The 25,257-nt window shown below is 46.0% G+C and overlaps 1 long non-coding RNA gene and 1 pseudogene across 1 annotated transcript in view; both read right to left on the bottom strand.

The window, feature by feature from the left end:
* The window catches only part of LOC138248895 (uncharacterized), a 37,982-nt gene extending 28,605 nt beyond the window's left edge, over positions 1 to 9,377 (bottom strand). Inside the window, exons 1-2 of the long non-coding RNA XR_011194658.1 lie at positions 9,204 to 9,377; positions 58 to 136 (exon numbers count right to left, since the gene is read on the bottom strand). This is a non-coding gene — a long non-coding RNA (uncharacterized lncRNA). The remainder of the gene's footprint in view (positions 1 to 57; positions 137 to 9,203) is intronic.
* Positions 1 to 25,257, bottom strand: part of LOC138248891 (zinc finger protein 585A-like) — a 201,214-nt pseudogene that overhangs the window by 36,093 nt on the left and 139,864 nt on the right.

The raw sequence follows: 25,257 nt of genomic DNA, 5'->3' as shown, positions 1-25,257 counted from the left end.
ATTCCTCTGGAACCCCCACCCTGTTTACTGCACTTCTGCTTTTTGTGTTTTGCTCACCTGGCGATGGCACAGGCCCCCTCAGATGCGCTGCTCGATGTGGTCCCTGAAGCCTGAGTGTGGTTCATCATCCAGGTCACTAAAGTTCAAATTAGAGGAATTGGAGCCATCGTAAGCACAAAAAAAAAAATAACTTAGCATCAACATCCTGGAGGTTCTCCTTAACTATTGGCCCACCAGGTTTTTCCTTGAGAGAGCAAACATCACACTCAGGGGGGGCCGGGTGCAGTAGATATCTTGAGAACCCCTCTCAGCTCTGTGCTCTGACTAGCTGTAGCTAACACTGGCTCGGGGAGGGGGGTGAATGGGTCACAAGTAGCAGCTAGATGTACACAAGCTGATTCTCAGAGATGTGACCCCCTCCTGGCCAGCTCCATCGTCACCACCCCATTGAAGCAGGAGACCCGGCTTCACAACCTGAGCCACCTTTCTGTCTGTCCCTCCACAGCTCGGGGAGTGCCTCTCCATGTCCGGGCACCCCTCGCAAACCTGGATGAAAGGCGGCATAGGACCAATAGTTTCGCAACCCCTAAAATCATGACAGTCACAAGGAGCTCCAGAGAGCAAGTTCAGACAATCTCCCACATGGGGGCACTGACCCGCCATGCCTCCCGAAGAGATCGGGCCGGAGAGCTGATAGGCAGCAGTCCTGATGATTAGGAAGGGGTCAGCCACACACTCTTTCTCCCTCTCTGTGGGGCATGCCAGCTCCATCACTGCACCCATATCTCCAGCTGCTGGGGCCACCACCAGAAAATCTGCCATAGAAGGCAGAGAGCGTGCTGCAGAACCTCCTGTATCAGCATCCTTTTTACTGCTGCAGCACGCCCCAGATCTTCCGGCTCTTTGCTCCCCCCTGCCTTCCTTGTTCCCACGCTCAGATTTCAAGCGAGCTTGCCCTGCGGCCCGCTGTAACAGTGCTGCACTCTCTGCTTGATCACACGGAGCAGACACGTAGGCCCATATTTATACTTTTTTGCACCGCAATTGTCATTTTTTTACTCAAAAGCGGCGCAAACTTACAAAATATAATAGCATTTTGTAAGTTTGCGCCACTTTTGCGTCACAAAATGACGCAAATGCGGCACAAAAAAAGTATAAATATGGGCCATAGTTTTGGGCAGGATCCCACTCACTCTGAATCGCTCTAAACTGCTGGCTGCCCCTGTGTGGCCTGGCTTGCTATGAAGGAAGAGAGAACTGGCACACTGATCTCTACTTCCCAGGGGACACAGAGCATAGTGTCACATGCCTTGCAGCTTTGGCCCACCTTTTCTCATCTGCAGTGCTGTTTGAGGCCAAGCTGAGCGGGGCGGCCCGCAAAGCGCATTATGCGCTTGCCATCTTGCTTCGAACTTTAAGCTCCTATCTAAAGGTGGATTTTTGCAAGTTAACCATCAGTCCAGAGGCACCTTTGTAAACCGGAAACATCTGTCACAGTCTCCATAGCGAACCCTCTGGTTGTTGTAGGAAGAGTGTGATGTCCGAGTAGAGGGATATTCTATCTTCGGACAAATCAGGCCAGCAAAACCCTATGAACTGTGCAGCACTTCTAACCACTCTGCCAAGAGTTCAATGGAAAAGGTGAAGAGCAGTGGAGAGAGGGGACATCCCTGCCACGTGCCTCGATCAATAAGAAAGGGATAAAAGAATGACCCATGGTGCAGATCCTTGCTTCACCACGCAGTTATAGTCACCGCTTGTGCTAGTTCTAGTCTTGTGGTAGTCAGTCTTGCTTTGACTGCAGTGCCGGTTTTTTGAGCTAATGATCTTCAGACGGCAAACCTACAGCTCGCAAGCGCATGCACAGAAACAGGACTCAGTGCACAAGATGCAGTTACGGGGCACGTTGTTATGTGTAGTGTCTCTCTTAAGCAAATGTGCAGACTGCTTCTCTATGCAGGATCAAATGAGCAAGGTCAATTCAATTTCAGGACCGGAGGCTCTGTTTATGCTATCTCTCTCTTTACTGTCCAAAACACAGCAGCCAACCAGTTAACAGTAAACGAAAAAACTACACATCCCATGCTGCTAGATATATGATTGCATACCCCAATCAACAGCCATGACCTCTGTCCATAAATACCATTGTCCCCAATGTCACTTCCTCTTTCTTTGCTGCTCCGTAGCAGATAAGTGCCTTTATTTCACTTCATTGTTTATTGTATTTCTTAGACTGTGTTTGTTTGAAGTGTAAAGCGATGCAATTCCGCTCGCTTATTTTATTATTATTTTATTGTTATTAGCGCTTCCCGCGCTTGTTTTGCAATCGGCTTCTTGCCGACTTTTATTGCCCTTTTTTAAGTGGAGTAGGAGCGTGCTACGCGTGTCGCGCGTGCAGTCCTTTCTTTATGTTTATTTCCATCTTTGAGCACGCGCTGCTTTACGAGCCGATCCTTTTGTTTTCTCCTTGGAAAGAGATCGGCTTGTGATTACAGCTGGCGCTTGAAGGGAAGCCCGGTATTCTGTCCTTCCTGACGCCCATCGTGTTTAAAACGTTTGGGTAGTATAAATAAGAGAGGCTTAGCCTAGAGTGCTCAACAGGCTGCTCCCTCCACACTTTCTTGGGCACATATATGTATAATTATTTTTCATTGGCCTGCTAGGGCTTTTTGCACTCCCCCTTGTGTTTGTTACCTTTTTGATATGTTCCACTATTTCAATGGCTCAATGGAGTGAGAAGCAGGGTACTACACTGAAGATATTGGTAACCAACTGGAAGTTAATTTAGCGGAAGCCCTTAATACCAGGGTTCATCAGTCAGTAAATGACGCCTTAGTGAGAGCCATAGGACCCTTTTCAGGTAAACTTTTAGATTACGCTCGTTCACAGGGTTGGCTTCATGGGCAGCAACCTCTTCCTGAGGGAACTAAGGCTAAGTCCAAGTCTAAAACAAATAATTTAGAAGGAAAGGATGCTCCTTCTGGAGACTTGCATGCTGACATTTTCGAATAATTGCCCAAAAAGCAAGCTGCCGAACGCAATTATAGTTCTAAAAAACAGGCGTCTTATTCCCCTTCTTCCTCAGATAAAGATTCTTCTTTTAAAGACTCTGATGACTCTGAGGCTCTGGGTTTGAGTACAAAAGCAAAGAAACGGACACCACCTCTTCAAGTTTTGGATTTTGATCCAGCAGAGATTGTGCATCCGAGAACTTCCAATTGGGTTCCTTCATCTGAAGTAGCACAGTATGTTCACTCCATTCTTATGAAAAGTTTTGACAAGGAGGTACGCTCTCGCCTCAGGACGCAATGCCCTAGACCAGATTTAGAAGACAAAGTGGCTGACACTCCTGATATTGACCCCACTATGGTCACTTTCATGAAGAAATTCGCTAAAGACCCTAAGAAGGGATTGGAGAGGTCTTGGAGCTTATGCCAAGATAAGCTATTGGATCTTTCGGGTCCGTTAACTGAGATCCTACATATAGCTTATTTGGCCAAGGAGTCCAATACACCTGTAGATACTGACGTTCTGATTGGATGGGCTCAGCGTGCCATTTGCCTTTTGGGCAATACTAATTGCGCTATTCTTCTGAGCGCAGAAAATCTGTCCTCATGCGTATTGATCCGAAATTAGCTGATTTATCCTCCTCTGAGGCAGGCCCATCTGCCGATGGCCTCCTTTTGGATCCGTTTTTATCAAGGAGCTGGCCAAATTTTGTTCTACCTTCTCGTCACTTGATATGGCACAAATGTCCCTTAAAAAGGTCTTCAGACGAGGCCTTTTTGTCAAGGCCGGTTGTTTTGGCGAACAAATGCCCGGCCGCGGTACCTTCTCAGGTCCTCAAAACTACTACCCCAGAGGAAGAGGGGGCTGATATGGAGACCAATCAGACCCCACCTTCTATCCCACTCGCTCCCGAAGAGGCCACACCAGATTTCGTAGAGGACCCCATAGAGGACAACAAGGAGCAATCCAAGAAGCTGGTTACTCAGGTGAGCATTATTCCATATTCTCAGGTGATTCTTGGAGGCAGAGTGGGATTGTTTCTAGAGAATAGGAAAAAGATTTCTGGAGACCCTTGGATTCTTCAGACAGTGTTGGGGTTTCATCTAGAGTTTATTGGCTCTCCGACGCAAATTACACCTCCGATTCCAATGATTTTTTCCCCATGCAGACTTTTATAGATGCAGAGGTTCAAGCCTTGCTAGACAAAGGGGCAGTAAGTTTCTCAGTCCTTCATCCTTCATGATTTCTCAGTCCCATCTTTGTGGTAGACAAAAAAGGAGGGGGTCATCGCTTAGTATTAAATCTAAGGGATTTCAGCTATTGGATCTTGTACAGGCATTTCAAAATGGAAGGGATTCACATATTAAGGGATATTCTTTTGGAAGGGGACTGGATGGTCCGTCTGGACCTAAAGGATGCTTACCTTTCGATCCCTGTGTTTCCCCCCCCCACCCCCACAGGAGATTTCTTCAATTCCTGTGGAAGGGTCAATGTCTGGAATTCAATGCTCTCCCGTTTGGCCTGTCGTCAGCCCCTTGGTGTTTCACGAAACTGTTGAGACCAGTGATGGAATGGTTGAGGACCAAGGGAGTTTGTTTGATCATTTACCAAGATGATATTTTACTGATGGCTCAGGACCCTCAATCTCCTCTTCTGACTCATTTAGACTGGACTATCAATCTGCTGCAAGATTTGGGTTTCATTATCAATGTGCAGAAGTCATTATTGATTCCGACCCAAGTGATAGAGCTTCCAGGCTTCAAGATAGACTCGTCCATGCTCAGCTAATTCTCCCCTCGCAAAAGATTCGCAATATCAAGAGGGCACAGAGGGTAGCTTTAGTCAGCCCGACTATTTCTCTGAGGAATATTGCCAGAATAGTGGGCCTTCTGGCCTCTTCTATTCAGGCAATCTTTCCAGCCCCACTTCACTACTGTGTCTTGCAGAGACTCAAGATCAGGCATCTGCAACAGGGTCTGAATTACTCAGAACTGATTCCTTTAACAATGGAGGTTAAATCGGAGTTTCTTTGGTGGCTCCAGCACATGGAAGCCAGGAAAGGCAGAGCTATTTTCGGTTCTCACCCAGAGGTGGTGATCAAGTCCGACGCCAATCGCTGGGGTTGGGGAGCCCATTGCGGTCCCCTTGTGACTGGGGATCGTTGGTCGAAAGTGGAACAGACTCTTCACATCTTTTGCTATAAAGAGTCTTTCTCCTCAGAACATGGACTGGTGCATACTGCTGAGGATGGACAACATCTCAGCCGTAAGGTATGTCAACAGGGGGGTACGAAGTCCAGGATCTTGGCAGAGATTGCCAAGGATTTCTGGCACTATTGTCTCAAACATCACCGGATTGTTCTAGCAGAATATCTCCCAGGAGATCAGAATACAATAGCGGACTGGAACTCCAGGTTTCTGACGGATTCCAGCGATTGGAAACTGGATCCAGTGATTTTCTTTCAGATACACAGGGAGTGGGGCCCTTGCAAGTGGATCTGTTTGCATCTCGCCTCAACTCTCAGTTAGCAAAATTCTTCAGCTGGCGCCCGGATCCTCTGGCACTGGCGAAGGATGCTTTCCTTCAGGATTGGTCTCAATTTCGGGGTAATGCCTTCCCTCCTTTTCTGATGATCTCCAGGGTACTGTCTCAGGTGCGGAGACAGAAAGCAGACATTGTCTTGGTGACTATTTTGGAGAGCTCAACCTTGGTTTCCTATTGTTCTGCAATTAACTTGTGCTCGCCCGCTTCTCATTCCTCCTCATCAGAATCTTCTCCTGAGCCCGGAAGGGCATCAACATCCACTGATCCTATCAGGGAAACAGACATTGATGGCCTGGATGGTTTCCGGTTGAGATGGAATTCCCCTGGTCTTTTGACACAGGCTGCAGAATTCAGCAAGCGGGCTTGGGCTTCAGGCACGCATAAACGATATTCATCAGCATGGCGCAGATGGCATAGTTGGCGTGATGGAAGGGGTATTAATCCAGTGGAGTCGGACGGTGAACTAATTGTAAATTTCTTACCAGAATTGGCAGGTTCAGGTCTGGCGTATAGAACTGTTAATAATTTCAGATCAGCTATTTCCGCTGGTCATGTTCATATTGGTGGTAAAACGGTAGGGGAACACACTCTGGTCTGTAAATTGTTAAGGGGTATTCGTTTTTCTAATCCTCCTCAAACCAGATACTCTGTATTATGGGATGTGAACATGGTTTTGAGGTTTTTAGACGAGAGGTCTTCCAATAAATATTTATCTCAAAAACAAATTTCAGCTAAAATGACTATGTTATGTTTAATTTCTTGTAAGAGGGTTTCAGATGTCAAGGCTTGGGACTTGTCTGGTAGGGTGTATTCCCCTGAAGGTGTTACCTTTACTATTACCCGAAGAACAAAAACTAATTGCAGGTCAGTAACTTATCCAATGTATCCGGATAATTAAAAACTACGTGTGGTTCAATGTTTGAAGGATTATGAAGTGGCTACTGATCAATTTAGACAATTTGCTAATGGTCAATTACTAATTTCCTTGCAAAAACCTTTTAAACCGGTCTCTTCTGCCACTCTTTCAAGATGGGTGAAATGGTTAATGAAGGAAGCAGGTATAGATACCAGTCAATTTGGTGCTCACTCTGTTAGAGGGGCTATGACCTCAAAATCTTATGCCTTAGGGTCTCGTCTAGAGGACATTATAAAGGCAGCTGACTTGTCTTCTGAATCTACGTTTCGTAAATTTTATCATAAACCTGTAGTAAATGTTGCTTCGCTAGTAATTGAGCAGCTTTAAACAAGCATAATCGGAGTCTCCGGTCCTGTAATAGAATAAAAATAATTCTAGCTTTCGCATCAAGAATTTTCAATTCTATTAAGGACACGCAGGCGAGGATTATCCCTCCCTGTGATATATGGTTGTGTCATGTATGAATAATATATTTATGTCATATGAAGAATGTTAATTTTATTTTACCCTCCCTTTTTTAATATATTAGTCAGTTCAATGTATTATAGACTATTTTGACTAGCGTGAGATATTACCTTTTATTATTTTATGTTTATAGGGTCTGAACAGAAGACTACCTGAATACTCTTTCCGTCTGTGGATAGGTGAAGACATCTATATGCAGATCAGTTCCTTTGGAAGTTCGTTGGCTTCCAGCTACTGTTGAACTTCATGTATCCCAATCTGGTTGGAAGTTCTTTGAACCGGCGCCTACGTAAGAAGTTTCAGTTCGGAAGTTTTAAGGATTAGCTGACTTTTACAAAGAAAGAGGAAGTGACATTGGGGGCCATGGTATTTATGGACATAGGTCATGGCTGTTGATTGGGGCATGTGATCATATATCTAGCATCATGGGATGTGTAGTTTTTTCATTTACCGTTAACTGATTGGCTGCTGTGTTTTGGACAGTAAAGAGAGAGACAGCATAATCCTCACCTCCGTGTTCTTAATAGAATTGAAAATTCTTGACACGAAAGCTAGAAAAAATTTTATCCTGCGCATAGGTTCATAAAAAAACGACATCTTCAGTGCACATGCGCTTTAGTGCTGGGTCTCTTTTCTGCGCATGCTCGGTAAGCTGTGCCTGACGTGCTGTTCTGAACATGTTCTGTTTCTTCCGGCTCAGCAATAAAGTGAGCTGGGGCGTTGCGCCCTGAAGGTCCGGGAGGTATGGCTAGGCCTGCAGTGGGAACTAAAGAAAGCATAGAAGGTAGTAGACTGCTTAGGTCAGGGGCAGAAACCAAGACCTGGACGGTACACGTCCTGGTCAAGTTGGAGTCACAGAATCTTAGTCAGGCTTTTTAGGCTACCCTGAGTATATTTGTCTAGTTTCTTAAGAGTCAGTACTTATAGAACCTAAGTTACAGTTAATCAACATACATGTTGTTGAACTCTAGATAAACACCAAACATGGTGCTGCTGAATATGCAGGAAATTAAGTATCAGTAGGGGCAACAACAAGTGTTATTATATGGAGCTGGGAACTCTCAGACGCACAGGACAGGTTTGACCTGGTATTTTGAGAGGTTCACCTGTGTTACCGTAACTCATATGGAATAATTTGAATTTCCTTGTAGCTCACTAGGCTCAGGAGTTGATAATACTCAGCCAATGATACGGACTCAAATAGAACTTTTTTATATTTGGGGGTTGCCAATGGAGAGAGCATGATATATACAACAGGCCAGAGGCCCCAGCGATCAATCAGTGCCATTCCAAGTGTAGACCGTTTTTCCGAGGCTTGTTTTAGATCACATATATGACTCCAGAGAACCTTATGATCAGTTGAACGGGGGAAAATATTTTAAACATATTCATTTATGTCACGATTTGAAACATTCAAAAGATATGGAGTCATATGGAATCAAAGCTGTTATATCAAAAATGGTAAACGCATTAATAGATATATTTTGAAACACCAAAGAATCCAGTTTACTTCATTTGTATTTAGTTGCATTTGCAGTGCTTTCGTAAGCCATGCACAGCTGTCTGAAACGAATGAGCCGGTGCCTTGAGATCAGTAACACCTGTGATGCCCTGCATGCAATCAGCAGCATAACACATATCTCCCCACCTCAAGTTCACGTCCTCCGACCTACAACTCATTTCCTCTTGATCCTCATTCTCGGCTTCAACAGAAGTGTGCTTAGGAGGACATCCAGATACAAAGCTGTTCTCTCTGTGGCAGCTATTAATGGGTCTTTAGAACGGGGTTAACAGAGGCGGTCTAGTCACGGGTCCTCCTTAGTTTCCCGGTCAAAGCTTTCACTTCCCACAAAAGTGAAATCAAAGAACTGCAGTTCTGCTTCAGTGGACTTACACCAAATGCACTAACACACCTGAAAAAAATGAATTACAAAACTAAAGCCAAGGACTGAAAGGGTTCCTGCTACACTTCGGTTTTTGGTTCCCGCGGAGTGGAGAGTCCCTATTTGTACCAGGCTGCCGGCTGAATAATACGGTGAATACAGAGTTACATTCCTTCACACATATCCCACTCTGCTCTCTGACACAGACTAGAGCGGAGAGGGGCGGCCTCCGGCTCCCGTCCTCCCAGGGCCCCGGCAGCAGCCCAGGCCCGGCCTCGGCCCCGCAGGAAGGAAGCAGCTCGGGGGCCTCTGCTCGGATGTCTCTAATATTCACCGCAGACCCGCCCTCCTGCAGCACGGAGAGTCACCCTCACAACATCACTCACTTTTTATGGTTTCCTGTCGCTCGTTTCTCTTGCGCGTTCTTTCTCGTTATAACAGGAAACGGCGCCTCGTGAGCTGCGGGAGAAACAACCCAGGGACGGACATGAGCCTGGAGATGGAGGGATGGAGACGGGGCCAGTGCGCACGCGCGGAAATGTGACGTTATAACTGCGCATGCTTACGGAAAATCTAAGGTGTACTGCGCATGCTCAGACAGGAAACGGCGCCTCGTGAGCTGCAGGAGAAACAACCCAGGGACGGACACGAGCCTGGAGATGGAAGGATGGAGACGGGGCCAGTGCGCACGCGCGGAAATGTGACGTTATAACTGCGCATGCTTACGGAAAGACTAAGGTGTACTGCGCATGCTCAGACAGGAAAGAGTGCCCTGTGAGCTGCAGCAGGAGGAGAAACAACCCAGGGACGGACATGAGCCTGGACATGGAGGGATGGAGACGGGGCCAGTGCGCAAGCGCGGGGTAAGGATGTTATAACTGCGCATGCTCACAGTATAGACACTGTATCCGCGCATGCTCAAACAGCAGCTACCTCTCCCTTTGGCATGCGCAGTAGAAAGATACTGACCCACTGCAGGGGGCGGCGCTCACTGGTTCTGGAAGGGCCAGGAGCTGATGCTTGAATAACAGTTCGTGTAAAACCCTTAAAAGCACTTTGAGCTCAGCACTGTTGCCCTTGTTTCTTTTAAAAGTATTTTAGGACTGACTTGCATTGGAATTCTTGCATTAAATTTATACTGAAAAAAGTACAGATTTTTAATTATATTTTTATAGCTGTTTTGGCATAAAAATACTGGCCAGGCTGGTAGAGGTGTCAAACAAGCCTAGGGGTAACAAATGCTAACGCTTGTGATCCTGTGTTACATGTTGGGGGGGACTCTGCACTAGAATGAAAAATTTGCTAGCACTCACGACTAGAATTTTCAATTCCACAGGGAGGCGAGGATTATGCTTCTCTTTCTTTACTACTCAAAAAACAGCAGCCAATCACAAAACAGAAAAATTCAACTACATTTCCCATTATCCTTAGCACAATATGTCCACCAATCACATCCCCCTACACCCTATTAGAGTCCTTAATACCATCTTGAACTCCTCTTTCTTTGCTCAGAGGAACTGTATCTTGGTCGATGAACTGCTTACAATGATCTTGCAGGACGTCAACATGACGAATCCCTATGAAACGTTTTGGTCCATCTCAATATCAAACTCGGACACTTCAACTTCTTGTTCAACAAGTCCTTTTTTCATTCCGCTTTTTGTTCCAATCCTAAGAAACAAGACAGAACATTTAGATAACTTCCAATTCGTCACTTAAATTATCTGGGTGGGATAAAGTTGATATTACACATAGATTACTCTTTATATACTGACTTAATCATACATTATCAGATCAACAACTGGGTGGGATAATCCTCACCTCCGTGTCCTTAATAGAATTGAAAATTCTTGGAGCAAATGCTAGCACATGTTCCATGCTATGTCAGGACCGGAGACTCAGATTATGTTAGTTCAAAGCTGATTGAAAAACTCTTGTTGCAATATCACCCACCGGCTTATAATAAAACTGCCTAAAAGTAGAATCTGAAGACCAATCAGCTTATTTCATAATATTTTGCACTGTTACTCCCATCGCTACAGATTTGGAAGCCATCGCTCCTCTAATCGAATGAGCTCCAAACTGTTCAACATCAATTCCTGCCTCGACCATCACCCCTCTTAGCCATCTGGCAATGGTCGCAGCAGACACAGGTTTGAAAGGTTTCTGCAATGAAATCAGTAATTGACTTTCCACATCTGACCTGAATGCTCTAGTACATTCTTCATATTGTTTCAAGCAATTTACAACATACAATTTTGTAATGAAGGGGTATGCAAAGTACTCTATACATGTAGACATCGTTTTCGTCCTTCTAGTAATACTGAAAGAGACACCTTCCAGTGTAAACACTCTACCTGCAAGATCCAGAGCTTTCACATCTGAAGACCGTCGACATGCTGCAAGGCATAAAAGCATTGCTAATTTGGCCGATATTTGTTTCCTAGTCAAGTAAATGTTCTCGGGCCATCTCTCAAACAACTTAAGCACTAGGTTATGTTATGTTAAGAGAATTTATAAAGCACATGGCTACCCGAAGGCCTCCCAGCACTAATTTTCAGAACATGGTAGAACGGTTAAGCTCGAAAAAGCCAAGTTTTAAGCAATCGACAGGAGGAGAGCTCATGGCTGGCCAACCGGAGGCAGAGAGGTAATGAATTCCATAATTTGCCTCCTAAAAAGGCCATTGAGCTTCCCCCCCATGTGACCTTTTTTACAATTGGGGAGGTCTAACTAGCGCCACCGCCAAAGATCTAAGCTGCAGAGGGGGTAAAAAAGAGGCTAAGGGCCTTAACAAAGAAGGACCTCTGTTATGTAGGGATCTGTGAATATAGCACAGAGCTTTGAATTTTATGCGCTGTGCCACAGGAAGCCAATGAAGAGAGAAGATAGCCTCTTTAGCAGACATATGTCTAGGTATGTCTAGAAGGAGCCAGGCGGAAGTATTCTGAACCACCTGCAATTTCCTACTTACATACATTGGAGAGCCGAAATACAATACTTTACCATAGTCAAGACGAGAATTAATAAGGGGCTGAACGATAAGTCAGTTAGCTACAAATGGAAGAATTCTGAAGAGTTTCTCAACAGTTTAAACAGACTAAAATAGGTTGCGGAGATCTTTTTTACATGATAATCCATTGTGAGCCAGGGGTACAACCAGACACCTAGGCTCTTGACATTCTCTTTAGGTGAAGGCAGGTTCCTTAATGGATCCAAGATGTGAGGATGAAGCCCCATTTGGGGACAATGTCATAGTACCATTATTTCAGTTTTATCTTCGTTAAGTTTAAGCTTACATTCTGACATCCATCTGGTTACTGCTTGGAGGCAAAGTATGAGTGCAGAGTGGTTGGTGGAAAATGAAACTACCAGCTGAGTGTCATCTGCATATGACACTATTGACCGACCGTAAGGCTTCACAATCTCTCCGAGTGGAAACATGTCAATATTGAACAAGGTGGGGGCTAAGGGAAGAACCCTGGGGTACCCCACAGTTGATCGATAGTGGGTTAGATAGAAAGGACAAGTCCAATACCTGAAAGGTCCTCCTTTCTAAAAAGGAGAAAAGCCAGCTCAGAGCACTGCCTGTAATTCCAAGGTCCGCCAATCTTAAAAGAAGTATACTGTGATCCATAGTGTGAAAAGCCGCACTGAGGTCAAGAAGGATAATTTCTGTTGCACCACCTTGATCAAGGAGCCATCTAGTCTCACAGTGCCTGCTAGCAATGTCAACTCTGTGCTACAGAGTGGCCTAAAACCCATCTCAGTGGGATAAAGAATGTCATTATCTTCAAGGAAACAAGACAGCTGGATGTTCACATGCTTTTCAATTAGTTTAGACACTGCTGGTAACATTGAGATAGGTCTGTAGTTATTCCGAAGGCCTGCATCAAGGTGAGGCTTTTTCAATAGGGGCTTGACTATGACATGTTTCCATTGGTCAGGAACAATGCTCCTGTTAAGGAAGGAATTCAGAAGGTCGGTGACCACCGGTGCTATAACAGAGGCACTCAATGCAAGAACATGTTGGGGGGGGGCAGGATCAAGAGGAGAGCCTGATTTCAGTGCAAGTAGTGAGTTGGATACCAAATCCTCGGTAAGGGGAGCGAAATGTGAAAGTGAAATACCATGTGGGGTGTTCTGACATAGTATTAGAAGCGTAATATAAGTTTCCAGAAAAGGCCGAATAGATGTCTGCTATCTTTTGTTGAAAGTAAAGTGCTAAGTTATTACTATGTGCTTTGGAGGCCTCCAAAAGCTCACTATGCGTAATAGGCTGTGCCACCTCTAAGTATTTGAAAGATCTTCTTAGGTGAGTTAGAGGACTGTTCAATTCTTGATGCATAGTAAGTGGACTGTGCTGATTTAATTTCTAAATGGAAGTGTCTGATTGTCTTTCTATACTCCCTCTTTAAAGAGGGATCATATGATTTTCTCCATTTCCTTTCCAGGCGCCTACAGACTTTTTTGAATATGTGAAGGTGAGAGGAAAACCAAGGAGCATTTTTCTTTCGTCGGGTTCCTGCTTTGGTTGAATAAGGGAATATTATATCTAAGGTTTTAGTAATCCACCCATTGAATGCCTGTGGGATGTCAACCCACAATATTTTGTGGGTTGACATCCCACAAAAACGTATATTTCGGCTTTGGAGTATTAGACACTCTAATGCCCTTAAGAAGCTTAGAAATGACGGGATGCATTCCAACCGGATTATTATTCACTTTAACGTGTCCTGCTGAAATGGTGGAACAAAAATTATTTACTGACCTGTAAGAGAGGCTCTCCACCCATTTCTGCGATAAAGAGTTTACTAATTCCACTATCCCTGCTGCCACGGGATCCACGTGCCTTCCCAAGCACCAACCCCGCTAAGATCTCCTTGCTGACGAGTATCTCTTCCTAGTAGACGGTGCCCATGCTTTACTGACAAAGCTTGCAGCCATGTCCGAAAAGCCTGACAAGAACCACTGCTGCCTGAAAGCCTCCAAGACATCCGATGCAACTGCCTCTCCACTACTAGAGGGTGCAGCTCTCCTTGGGGTCCCAATAGCATCTCCTGCGACCACGGAATAAGCAGGGTACAGTCACAGGCTAGCTCTAGAAGCAGTGGAAACCACGTTGCACCTTCCAAACCAGAGTGATGAACACCACTTCCGCCGCCAGCTTCTTGATTTGAGTCGCTACTCTCAGTATCATCGCAAAGGTGGGAAAGGCATAATTGAGCTCCCCTGTCCAGTCTTGGGAAAAGGCATCCGTGGTCCTTGCGAGAGGGTCTGGCCTCTATCTGAAGAACTCTTCCAACTGCTGTTTCAGGTGGGAGGCAAAGAGATCTCTCTTGCACCGACCCCATATCTCTTGGTTCAACTGGAATAGCTGCGGAAGAAGCTTCCAGTCGCTGTGATCTCGGAGGTACCTGGAGTTCCTGTCTGCTATTACATTGGTCTGTCCCAGGATGTACTCTGCTACCACTACCAGCTTGTGGGTCAAGCAATAATGCAAGAAATCCTTGGCTATCTCTGCCAGAAGGGGCGAACTTGTACCCCCCAACTTGTTGATATAGCGGACTGCCCAGATGTTGTCCATCCTTAACAGAATGGAGCACAAGACTTTCTTGGGAGACAAGGTCCTGATCACAAAAGATCCTGCTAGTAGCTCCAGACAGTTGATATGTAACCGGAGTTCCTGTTGAGACCATCTGCCCTCCATTGAGATATCCCCTTATTGAGCTCCCCAGCCCCACCGACTGGCATCTGACTCTATTATCGCCTCCGGTTGGGAACTGAAAATAGCTCTGCCTTTCCAGGGATGCACCTGCTTCAGCCACCACCTGAGTTCTGTTCTGGCCTCCTCTGTCAGGGGAACCTGCTCCGAATATGCCAGACCTCTCTGCAGGTGTTGAATCTTGAGCCTCTGCAAGGCTTGGTAATGTAAAGGCCCCGGGAATATTGCCAAAATCGAGGATGCTAAGAGGCCCACAATGCGTGATATTTTTCTCAGGGACAGTGAGGGTTGCGCTAAGGCTACCCTCAACTCTCTCTTGATGTCCGGAAGTTTGGCCCGGGGAAGGATCAATTGCGATGTCTCCAAGTTGATCACAAACCCCAGTAACTCCACCGCTCTGGTGGGTACAAGGCTCAACTTGTCCTCGTTTATAACAAACCCCAGATCCTGCAAGAGATATTTTCATGAGTCTGAGTTGTTGAACCATGATCAAAATATTGTCGAGATATATTATCATCCGAATCCCTTTCTCTCGCAAGTGAGCTACCACCGGCTTGAGCAGTTGAGGTGCTGATGAAAGCCCGAAAGGCAGAACCAAATATTCCAGCCATTTGTCCCTCCATCTGAATTGGAGGAACCTCCTGTGAGGATGCCAAATGGGAACCGTTAGATAGGCGTCCTTTCGATCTAGACACATCAACCAGTCTCCGGTCTGAAGTAAATCTGGTAGTAGATGAAGGCCCTCCATCTTGAAGTGCTGATAAACAATGAAATAATTGAGCTCTCTGAGGTTCAGCACTAAACAGTGTCCTCCTCCCCGCTTTTGTACAAGAAAAATTTTGCTGAAAAACCCAGCAGGATGGGGTTCGCAAAAGGCTACCGCCCGTTTCTGCATCAAAGCCTCGATTTCTAGATCTATAAAATTGGCCTCTTGTAGGGAAAAACACAGAGGAGGAGGAGGAGTCCGTTGTCGTGGAGTCTGGTAAATTCTAAGCGAAAACCCTGCACAGTCTGCAATACCCATGCATCTTGAGTCACACAATGCCAATTGTGTAAACAGAATTGCACTCAACCCCCCAACTGGATGTGAGAGGAATCCAGAAGTCTTACCTGCTGAAAAACTTGCTTGGGCGCTATTCCTTGCACCTCCTCGCTGGCCTCTGCGTCGTTGGAAACCAGATGGGAAGAAAGTGCCACCTCGGGTGTAGTCTTGCCCTCGATTAAAAGATCCTCTTTGGGGACCTTGAAAGTATGCACGGCCTGATGAGCAGCCACTGCCTCGTCCGGCCCGGCCAAAGAGGCCAGAGTGAAACACTTTTTTTTAATTAGTTTGCACCTTGTCCAATGTTGTAAACGTGGTGACATATTTTGCAATATCTTTTAGGAATTTGTCGCCGAAGAGGTGACCTTCGGTCAGGGGGCCCGCATCTGCAGCGGCAAGTTCTGTCAAATTAGAGTCAATCCTCATGAGGAGGGATTTGCGCCTTTCTGACGATATGGTGCAGTTGGCGTTGCCTAGCAGGCATATCGCCCTCTGAGTCCACTCGGCCAGGGTGTGGGGGTCGATAGGAGTGCTGGTTTCCTTGGCCCTCAAAGCCATTTCAAGGATTTTTGCCAGGGGACCCGATGAATCCAGAAGCTTATCCTGGCAGGAGCGCCACGCTCGGTCGATCCTTTTCTTCGGATCTTTGGCAATTTTGTTTCAGGAATGTTAACATGCTGGCATCAATCTTGGGTGTTTCTGCCACCTCATTTGGGATTTTGGGCCTAGGACATTCGGCACGCAACCTATCGCGGACCTCCTTGTCAAAGCTCTTGCGCAGCTTATCATGCAAGTACTCCGCTATAGCCTGCGCAGGGGCCCAGTCGGCTGAATGGGTTGAACTGAAACAGGTTGGGAGGGAAAACGGAAAGCTCCTGTGCTTTGAAGGAACCCACCTTCCTTGTTCTTTTGCGCTTGCGCAGGGAGGTGCTGGAATGAGAGGAATCAGAGTCACTGGGTTCCAAATCTGATGAGGCATTAGCTCCCTTAGGGAATTCTTTAGAGATGGAAGGGACAGAGCAATATTGATGGTCACTCGCACAGGGTTGGTTTAGAGCTGCCATGGCTCCATTGTGAGGCCAAGAGAGGGAGGTGTCCTTAGATTTGCCGGGAAGAGAAGAGCTCCCTTCCGCCGAACTGCCCTCCGATAATGGAACCAGACCCTGCTTTTTTGCAAAGTGCTCTAATTGTTGGGTTATAGGTTTTAGAGCCACCACCAATGCTTGACTAATCTTCTGAGGGACAGAAGCTGCGAGTGCCCTGCTGACTGCTGAACTGAGGCGTTGATTGCCTCAGACAGACCGTCACCCAAGAACTGACTGTCCTCATAATACTGCCCATACTCCTCCTCCTCAAAGGGCACCCAATTGGTCATGTTGAATGTAAGGTTGCTGCAAAAGTAGGTAATCTATATCCAGATGGTCCCTGGATGTTAACTGCAGGGGGAGCCTCCCCTAGTGCAATGTACAATAAACAGGCTCCTCAGAGTTAGCAGTCTGTTAATTATTGCAGCCCCCCATGTAAAAGGAGGGCGTCCGGGAGAGCCACAAAATGATCTAAATAAATTGATTCACAAGCGTGCACTCGGCTCTATTGCAGGGCCTACTCTGTTGTTGCAGCCTGAGTACAGCGTCTACCGCGCTGACAGGAATGCCAAGAATGCTCGCAATTCCCGACGTCGGGTCAGCGCACGGAGGAGGAGAAATCAATGTAGGTCTGCGCGTAGTCCAATCCTACTAGGATAGCCCAATTGGGCTACACGTTCGTCCTTGGCTCTTCACCCGGGCCCGATGAGGGGGTGACTCCAGGCCAGCGTTGGACTCGCCGTGCAGGGGGGAAGGAAAATAAGTAGTACAACCCAGTACACGACACGCTGGCAAATGCTCACCTGCTACGGAGCTCCACCGCGCCTGGCTGAGGAATCAGCCGGCTTGCGTAGGAGGAAAAAACACGGTAAGGCGGTCGCTCTACAGCCGCGAGCCGTCCGGTCACAACCTAATGATCGCGGCACGGGCAATTATGAGATAAACATTATAGCTTGACAGCATTTCAATACCAGTCAGATAGAAATTGTAAGGGAAATGAGAGGCACTTATCTTGTATGCTCGAGCAGCAAAGAAAGAGGAGTTCAAGATGGTGTTAAGGACTCCAATAGGGGCTGGGGGGATGTGATTGGTGGACATATTGTGCTAAGCATATTGGGAAATGTAGTTGAAGTTTTCAGTTTTGTGATTGGCTGCTGTTTTTTGAGTAGTAAAGAAAGAGAAGCATAATCTGAACCTGTGGTCCTGACATAGAATCTCAGCCAACAGGCCTGGTCCAAGTGCCACAATCAGCGCCAGAGCTTCAGAAATACTGCACCAGTATGTAACACAAAGACACAAGATGAGACAAGAGAGGCTGCACCTGGGTGTGTGCAAGGACCCCTAGGACACACCACCTGTGAAAGGCCATGAACTGAGAGTTGTGAAGTACCAAACTACAAGCCAGTGGTAGCATCCTTTCGCCCCAAGGAGGGTGGGTTTGAGAGGTCCTGGAGGAAAAATCCTTAAAAACTAACGTACATGACCATTTTATTTTGTTTTTGGGACTGTGGGGCTTATTTTCACGGTGGGTGATCTCACTTAAGTCTATGGGAGGCATTTCACTTGTTTGGAAGGTGGAAATAAGTAGAATTGGAGGGTAGCAGCAATCAAATGAGGGTGAGTTGAGATGTGTGCATACACAAGATGTCACAAGCAAGTTAAAACAACAAGGATATTGACGTGAGGGGTCCGGAAAGAATCACATAAATCCCGAATGTGCTCAAGGTAAGATTTACTTCAATCGTAGCAACTAGCAGGGCAGCCAGGAGAACAACAACTATCTAATGTCAAAACATACACGTTCTACTCTACATTCCACATTCCTACAAACCCTCATTGTCGCACCCACGAGCTGCCACCCTCCACGTTCCACCCACGAGCACCAGTCAAACCCAACAGATATCTTAGAGGGAGTTGACCTTATGTTGTGTAGGTCAGACACAAATCTTTAGGCCATGTGCATTAACCTTCACATATCCAGCTTTCTTTTCTTTCAGAGAACAACGCATTATGTTCCTCTCAACGGCTTACTCTGAGTGCAAATAAACAGCTAGATGTGTCCAGGAATTCACAGCATGGAGGTGATGAAGCTGAAATGAAGGTTTTACATTTATTAGCGCATAAACGTAGTGCTGCAATAATCATGTGTGACTTTAACCGAACTAATAAAGATTGTACGGGGACAAAATGTGCCCTCAGAGTAGTTTGCCAACATTTATAAGTGTGCTTTATATAACGTGACGTATTAGAATTGCACTAATCCGACATAATCATAAACGTGTGCTATGATTTGCTTGTTTGACATGTTTTAGCTTAGCATTACTTTAGTGCAGGCTTCGGCCTAGTTGCCTGGTCTCACGATTTAGATGCTCATATTTTTCCAATGTGCTATTAAACGTGTATTTCTGCTTGAAGCTGTACTTTTCCACTGAGATCGTTCACATGCTTATCTTAAGGTTTCGTGCCAGCCTGGCATTTTTCTCTTTGCTCCAAGGTCAATCTGCAGGTGCGGACAATGGAAGCTCTGAAAATGAGTTAATTGGTATAAAATGTTGCAACTTGCGTACCCGTCTCCAAGGATAATGTATGCTTAAGTAAAAGCTTGAGAACTGTTGTTTTTGATTGGACAATTTGAAGCCAACCTATGAACCCTCCAATGGAAGACCCTACTGGATTTGAACTGTTGTCTATTTAAACCAGGTGCACGAGAAGAAAGTAGCCATTGCAGCCATTATTGCCGTTACCCGCCATTTTGCAGCTATTATGGCCCACCTTGCTGCGACGCCATTTTGAGAGACTTTGATGCTTTCTCTAATCGAGAGAAAGAGACTTAAATGATTCTTACCCTAGAGACTTTAACTTTGACTTGTCCCTTTACATGAAGTAGTAGTTTATCTTGCCGCCGTGAGGCAACTGCCCCGTCCACCCCTGCCCCTTTGCCCCGTCCCATGCTGATCGAGAAACGGTACCTGTGAGACGAAGACTTCCTTGAATGCTGATTGTAATTGGTAAATATGAAAGGAAATTGTACAATTGCATTGTGTTTCCTTTTTAGGTAACCAACTGCTGATTTTTGATAAGAGCCCTAGTTAGGAGTTTTTCTAAATTAATGTCGCTAAATTGTTTTTGCATGAAGTCCTACATGCCGATGCTAATTCGAGGTTAGATGAGGTTTCCTTTTGTCGCACGATGCAATTTGAGACCTTGTTATGCTGACTAAATGTATGCAATTAGCTCATTACAGATTATAGTTTTAGTGATTTGCATTGCTATCATTGAATGCCTTGTTATTCAAATGCTGCATAGATTGCACCTGTTTCGTCGTTATGGACAGCTATTAATGTTCATTTACGTTTATCATTTGGTGTTGAGACACATCTATATTGTGCTAGCTTTGTTAATATAGGGAAATAAATTCACTAACTTTGAATAAACTGGTGTGGTTATTCCTGACTGAAAGGTCAGGGTTCTCCGAAATGTATTCTGGATTATTTGTTAAGTGTTATGTTGATCAGGGCATTGCTTATGTTCGTTATTGATTATTGATCTGATTAATTGGTTGATCTCTGGTGAAGGGAGTCCCACTTAGCCAAAAGATTCATCGGCCTAAAGAGCTTCCAAAGTACCGGTAAATTACTAGTACGGAACGCTCTATCAGTAGATGGTAGCAGAGGATGGTTTCGCCTTTTGGGACCCATCAATCTTAAAGTACATGGTGTTGGATTAACGGTTTCGACTCTTGAGATCCCACTCGAGAAGTTGAATTAGATTTTCTTGGGTAAAACAGATTGAGGAAATGATGATGGGCTAAGTCCCCCGCGACTTTCCCGGGATCTCGGAGCTTGCGAATGGAGAGAATGGAGGTGTGGAATCGGCGTTGGTGGTACTAGTGACGGTATGAGTGAAGTTAGGGTTTTGCGCTTGCACAGCTTATTGCCGCAGATTGTGTGAAAAGGTTGCGAGGATTTTAGAGAATAGCGGAGGTGCGACTCCGAGTGTAGAAGTAGGGAAGTCGTCGAACTTCATAGAAATAGCGGAGGTGCGACTCCGAGTGTGAGAGTAGGGAAGTCGTCGAACTTCATGTGCATGTGGCGCTTCGTGCATAAAAAGGTCCACGTGGTTGTTGTTGTTGAGACGGGCCCTGCGAGGTCAAGAGACTCCGGAGTATGTTGAAAAGTGTATGAGACACTTGTTTTATGTTGTGGTCTGGTCGGTTTAGTAGGTTGATCGGGCGTGGTCAACGAGTCGGTACGTGTGTTAAGGGAGTGAAAGAAACTTCGACTTCGGGCTTTGACAAAATTCTAAGTGCACTAGAATAGATCACTGACAAGTTGAGAGCAGTCTGCGGGTCAGATTTGCTTGCGAACGTGGGGACCGAGAAAGATGGAATAACTGCCGAGGCTAGTGAAAAATCCCTAAGGTCCTGAAGCGATTGTGTTACCCTTCCTGTAGTAAACCGACAGATCTGTTTTATTATTATTTTTTTGGTAGCTCGCGATACATGCAAGAAGTTGTTACGAGAGGAGCTGAGTGAAGGAGGACTAGCCGCGAGGCTTTGTCAGCCGCAGTGTGTGAGTGTGACGTCACTAGGAGCCGCGCTGGGATAGGTTGGTTGCAGAGAAGGGTCGCGCACGGATTGGACGCAGTCCGTGGGGCTCGATTGGAAGGGGAAAGGCAAGCGAAGAGTATTCCGGGAATTAAAGTCACCTATTGATTACAAATTTTGTGAAACAAAAGACGAGAAAAAATGAAATTTTTTAAAGCATTAAAGAGCGCGATGAAGGGGGAGTCTTACATTAAAGCGAGCGTAGAAGAGACGCCGCCCGAAGGTACACCAGCTTACATTGTAATGGAGGAAAAGGGGGTAGCTCCGTGCCTTTGGCTAAAGCAATGGCACAAATTGACAGAGAAACATGGGAGCGTAGCGTTCCCGATCCATGGGACATTCAATATAAGGATCCTAGAGAATTTGAGATTCGCGATGTACGACATGAAGGTACCTCCAAGGCCAGCACAGTTTGAGGCTTTAGCAATTTGGGAACTGATGGCTAGACAGCAACAGCAAAATAAGTTCGAGACCAGGATAAGAAAGGTAGAAAAGACACTAGCGGACGCTAGGTGGGATAATGCACAGAAGGTGTGGAGGTCAGATGTATTGCAGGGGATAAAATTGTTTCCCGCAATTACTAAGGAAGAAGAGGAGACAGGTAAGAAAGCTACCTGTAAGACAAACAGGAGGTGTTCCAAGGATAGAGAGGACGAGGAAAAGTTGAGAAGAGAAGAGGAGTTAGAGGATGAGGAGTTAATCATGCAATTGCTGAACGACCGTCCACCACCTTATGCAGAGAGTGGACAAGGTCCAAGTACCAGTTCTGCCCCTCCGGCACCGGTACAGAACAGTGAAACTCAGAGTTCAGGAGCATCATCGGGATCTAAGGACCCGAGTTTACTGTTCACCCCGCAGATACCGCAGGTTAGGAGAATATATCCAGATGTGCCCATATTGAAACCAGCAGAGAATTATCAGCCGCAGATCCCAAGGTACTACAGCAGTGACAACAGTGCAGGAATGATTTTAGATCCAACCGTAATGGGAGGACAGAATGGTCACAACCCAACACTGGCACAAGCTGAATCAACCCAGTTTTTGAGGCCTCAAAAGCAGATGCAGGGGGGAAACGCACATGCTCAGATGACGGGGAGTCAGATGGGCATGCCGGCAATGATGACCCATAGTGTGGGAATGAACATGTCTCAGAACATGGGAAATGGACAGAACCCAGATGCGATATCACTACCCATTACTGTAGGTCCACCGGTACCTTTGTACAGTCAGCCTAACTTGGGTATGAGCTCAGGGATCAATGCTGCAGAATGGGACAGAAAGGAGGTGCATAGAAAACACTCCAGGGATAACTCCGATAGCGGCTCAGCCAACTGGATCTGGGTCCTTGATGGAGTTTAGTCCCATATGTGCTCAGTCGACAGTGGTGAGGTCGAGCCCCCCACTGATAATACCTCTGACATCGAACACTGAAAAGTTGCCGCAACCATCAATGGCAGTCGACGTGAATGCTACACTGATGGGGTTGAATGCGCAACAGCTGACACAGTGGTTCAACAGTCTGAATTCCACACAAAGCTCAGCCAGTGGGAAGGGAGAAGATTATCTGAATAGGGTCAGGTTGAACATGGAAGCACAAGAATTGGTGGAAGGGACTATGGGTGTGAATAGGTTAGAGTCCTACTCGGAAGAAGAGCTGAGGTATCTATGTCCCAGGATTACGAGAGAAGTGAACAAGGTACATAGAAGCTTGCAAGAAATAGCTGACAAAAACGGGGTTGATATAGATAAGACGAAACACTTGAGCAGGAGCTACAGGTTGGATTTCGGGACCACAGATTTTGAACACATGAGGTCAGCAGGCATGAAGGCGCACCTTAGAGAATTGTTGCAGAGTGCACAAGTGTGGAGGTGCTTAGACAAATGGGAAAGCAGATGGGTAAAGAGAAAGGAAAAGAGGAAAGACAGTGTCCCAGAGCTCAACGAGAAAAGACCACAGAGTAGTGATGCAGTAACCATGTTACCAATGAGGGAGACAGCAGGGGGAAAATTAATACATGTACCATGGCACAGAAGCGACATTCAGTCTTTTACGGATGATTTTCCCAAACTGAGAGAGAAACCGATCGAATGGTATCAACAGACTGACAGGTTTGTGAAGCTTGCAAAATGTCTCTGGGAAGACCTGAACACTCTCTTTGAGATTGTGGTTCCGGCAGATTTGTGGGAGGATTGCAAAAGAGCTGTAGGTTGGCCGACAAGTGAACCAGAGAGAGACAGGGATACGGGTGCACCATCACCTATGGTGATGAGCCTGTACTATAAGGTGATTGAGCATTTGAAGACGAAGGTTGCCGCGAAAAATGTGGATTGGCAGAAGATTGATCGAACTGCCCAAGAGGCTAAAGAGTCGATTCATAGTTACTATGAGAGGTTGTTGAAAGCGTTCAAGAACTACAGTGGCACGGAAACAATAGAGGCGAAGGACATGCTTCATTTTGTGTTTAGATTTGTGGAAGGGCTGAGACCAGAGATAAGTCAGATGATAAAGTCGCATTTGATTTGTTGGCAGTCGAAACCTATTGATGAGGTGTTGAATTATGCGAAATACTGTAGCGACGAAATTGAAGTGAAACAGAAAAAGTTAAAAGAGAAAGTGATGATGATGCAGCTTAAAGCAGCTCAGACAGGTCTGCAAGGTTTGCAAGGGTTGCAAGGGTTCCAACAACAGGTACCGCAACCGCAGCCGCAGTTGCAGGGAAATATGGCGTTTCAGCCACAGGCGAGAGGCAGAGGCAGAGGAGGTTTTGTGAATAATGGTCCGGATTTGAACACTGTTGTGACTCCGAATGGTGTGCAGGCATTGAAAAAGGTGATGCCGTGTCACGTGTGCGGAATTGTCGGTCATTGGAAACGCGAGTGCCCAATGGTGGTGCAGGAAGGTGCAGGTGTTGGTCAGCAAAACAATGATGTCAATGCATTTCAGACAATGAGGGGACCAAAAATGAGAGGTCCAAACCCAAATTTTCAGACCATAAATCAGCTACAGGGATTACAGCCCATGCAGCCGCAGCAGATGCAGATGCCCCGTATGCAGATGACGCAAATGCAGCCAATGCAACAGCAGTTTCCCATGGTACCTAATCAGCAAATGCAAATACCTTTGGCACCAATGAGTCAGCAGCAAGTGATGGTTCCTCCACAGGTCTCGGGTCAAGTAATGAATACAAATGGCACCGTACAACAGTTCCCATTACACAGTGAGAGTGGAATAAACAATGTATGGGAGAGTGAAAGTTCAGGAGAGGAAGGAGATTGTGTGCTTGCAGCATCCTTGGAAGTTGATCAAAAGGGTCCGTACATGGAGGGAAGAGTAATTGGTCATCGTGTCTCATTCTTGGTTGACACAGGAGCCACACGTTCAACTGTTAAGAGCATTGAAGTACCAAATTTGCCACTCTCAGGGAGAACAGTTCAAGTGGTGGGAGTAGCAAACAGGCACCTGACAAACCCAATTACAGATCCGGTACCAGTCAGCATTGGTAACTATCAAGGGTTACACAAATTTGTGGTATGTGACTCAAGCCCGATAGCACTGTTAGGGAGAGACCTATTGTGCAAATTGGGTTGTTCGATTATGTGTTCGAACGAGGGAATTAAAATACAGACGAGCAGTGATGGGGAAGAAGAGGACAGTGCAGAGGGGGATGAGATGGAAATTGTCGATGAGGAGTATCCTCTGATTTGTCTTTTCCCGATGATAACTGAAGAAGATATTCCAGCTGAATTACGGGAAACAGTTGGAAGGGAAGTGTGGGATATGACAGGGAAAAAGGTGGGATTGATGAAAGGAGTGGAACCAGTGAAAGTGACTGTAAAGCCCAATGCAACCTTTCCCCAGACCCCACAATACCACATGGCACAAGACACCCTCATGAAAGTTGCCCAACTCATTGACGAATTTGTAAAGCAGGGAGTACTGAAAGAAGTGTTAAGCAGTCCATGTAATTCACCAATCATGGGA

The sequence above is a fragment of the Pleurodeles waltl genome, chromosome 8 (assembly GCF_031143425.1).
Source record: "Pleurodeles waltl isolate 20211129_DDA chromosome 8, aPleWal1.hap1.20221129, whole genome shotgun sequence".
NCBI classification, from domain to species: Eukaryota; Metazoa; Chordata; class Amphibia; order Caudata; family Salamandridae; genus Pleurodeles; species Pleurodeles waltl.
The sequence above is the reverse complement of the archived record's forward strand: the minus strand, read 5'-3'. Positions and strand labels throughout refer to the sequence as shown.